The sequence below is a fragment of the Larimichthys crocea genome, unplaced genomic scaffold (assembly GCF_000972845.2).
Source record: "Larimichthys crocea isolate SSNF unplaced genomic scaffold, L_crocea_2.0 scaffold545, whole genome shotgun sequence".
NCBI lineage: Eukaryota > Metazoa > Chordata > Actinopteri > Sciaenidae > Larimichthys > Larimichthys crocea.
In genome coordinates this window covers 1-2643 of record NW_020857119.1, presented here as the reverse complement: position 1 = coordinate 2643, position 2643 = coordinate 1, and the positions used below count along the sequence as shown (strand labels likewise).

The 2643-nt window shown below is 40.6% G+C and overlaps 1 long non-coding RNA gene across 1 annotated transcript; it reads left to right on the top strand.

Moving 5' to 3' along the window:
• Window positions 1–591: 591 nt before the first annotated feature.
• Window positions 592–2579, top strand: LOC113745245 (uncharacterized). The gene is made up of 4 exons (XR_003462059.1): window positions 592–673; window positions 1847–1977; window positions 2084–2230; window positions 2538–2579. It is a non-coding gene; the product is annotated as an uncharacterized LOC113745245 (long non-coding RNA).
• The last annotated feature ends 64 nt before the right edge of the window (window positions 2580–2643 follow it).

The following is a 2643-nucleotide window of genomic DNA, read 5'->3' as shown; positions in this document are numbered from 1 at the left end:
GAAACACAACTTGTTTCTGGAATAGAAACTTAACTTCAGCCTCAGTTTTTTAACCAGGCATTGTACATGTTGCTTAAAGGTCAGAGAATCATTGATTAGAAAGCCGAGGTGACCACTGAAGGAATATTCAGACAATAACATGCACTTGTTTTTTTCAGCAATAAGAACAAGTTTTAAATGAGACAATGTTTTTTGTACAGTATTAACACACATTGTAAGTGGTCAGCAGCTTTAGCAGGAGTTGACACACTGCAATAAATAACTGTGTCATCAGCATATCAGTGAAAATCAGCATCTTTCACATCTTTACCCAAATTATTGATAAAAATGGTCAAAAGAAGTGGGCCAAGCTCAGAGCCCTGTGGAACACCCTTACAAACAGGCAGAACATCAAAGCACTGACCATCAAACCTGATACACTGGGACCGGATCAGTACTGTAGTTTGAGAACCAACCAACACCTTTCTCTGACAGCCCAATGTCAAAAAGCCTCTGTTTGAGGATAAATGATATGCAGCCATTAAACAGCCACTTTATGACGACTTCTTTCAGATAACAGATCTGATTAATGATTCACACTCATGAGTCTCTCTGGGTGTTTCGTGTTCAAAGGTTCATTCACTCTGAACGTTGTGTCGCAGTTAGTTTTCTCCGTGTGAACCTCCAGCTGAAGGTAATGAACAAGTTTTTAATGTGTGACTCGTTAACATAAGCTGTCGTCAGCTAGCGGTGGAATAAGAGTAGAAGCAGAGTGAGTTGATGCTCAGGAGTTGATGTGGTTAAAGATTTGATGTTTGAATTCAATCCATAAATATGTAAGTGTGTCACTAAATGAGCCGTCAGAGCTCGTAACAGTCCTCCAACAGGAAGTAGTGTCGCTTCTTTCTGTCAGTTTGTTCTTAAATGTGATCAATAATCAAATCAAAGAGATTTCCTTTCAATTCATCTTTTAATATTCTCTCAAAGGGCTTTATTGAGACTGTCAGTCTTTGATTTTTAATCATCTGTCACTGTAACTAAGTACTTGTACTCTCTTGCTTTGTACTTGTACTGCGCTCCATCTCAGAGGGAGATCTTTGACTTTTGACTTCAGCACATTTTGTTACTTTTCAGATGAAGATTTGAAATGAAAAACCAAAGATCAGTTTATAAAATATGATTCACTGTTCGACATTAAAGAAGCTGAAAGTGTGTAAAACAGTTCAAAGTGGCTCCAACATTAAAGTCCTAGTTACACATCAGTGATCCAAGAACAGAAGAACAGTGACAGGAGACGTTCTCATGAACTTTGTTCTCACAGATGAAATCTAATATTTGTTTGTCTGAAGGTAAAATTCATTTGTTACTGGACACTTTAACACCTGAGCTGCTTCTGTGGACTTTGGACTCCTGATCAAGGTTCAGCTTTATTGTCTTTATTTTATTATCTTCATACAGCACAGGATTTCACAGTGACACACACACACTGAATGATCTGAACAAGGTCCATGTACAGTGTGTGTGTGTGTGTGTCTCAGTGTAATAATAACTTATGGACTCATGTGCTGTACCGTGTGCTCTTGGCTTTGCTGTGGAGGTCTGAGAGGTTGGAGGTGGAGAGACCAATAATGTTGGAGGCGTTGTGCGTGATGAGTTGAACATGTTGAAGAAACGTAACAATAAAGGACTCTCTCTCTCTCTCACACACACACACACACACACACACACTATTCCAGCTGGCAGTGGGTCCATCTACAGCTTCATGGCGCCATCTAGTGGACTGACAGTAGAAGTACAGCAGCTGATGGCATGATGACAGGATGATCTGAGTCCATGTGCACATGAATGATTTGTGTTTCCTCTCCAGATCAAAGTGTGTGTGAGCTGATGTGGATGTGAGTTGAGCAGCATGAATCAGAGTGAGGACAGAGAGGAGGGAGTCCCTCCCTCTAAAAGCTCTCTGTGTGGGGAACATGACAGCCAGACCAAAGCTCAGAGGTGAGATGAGGAACTGTCCACGACTCTTCTCCATGTCACAGCTCAGCACTCAAATCACTCCACCATCATTATTCACACTCAAAGCTCTGTGTGTGTTCTGTTGAAGCCCACAACAGACTCTGAGACCAGACTCTGCTGGACCTGGACCTGGACCTGGACTTGAACCTGGATCTGAACCCAGCTGTATGTCCTTCAAGAGTGTCCAGTCAATGGTTGACCTCATTAATTCCAAACAAAGTTTATCGGACAAAAAGTAAGTTATTCAACTTTAATTTATATATAGTATTTTCATGGATGAAGATAAACTAAACATGAACTTCAATTGTTTTTCTGTCAGGAGCCATCAGAGACCAGACTCTGTTGGACCTGGACTTGAACCTGGACCTGAACCCAGCTGTGTGTCCTTCAAGAGTGTCCGGTCAATGGTTGACCTCATTAATTCCAAACAAAGTTTATCAGACAAAAAGTAAGTTATTCAACTTTAATTATTAAGTATTTTTATATAGTATTTTAATGGATGAAGATAAGCTAAACATAAACTTCAATTGCTTTTCTGTCAGGATCCATCAGAGACCAGACTCTGTTGGACCTGGACCTGGACCCAGCTGTGTGTCCTTCAATAGTGATCACTCCATTGGTTGCTTCATGGATTTTAAAGATGTCCGA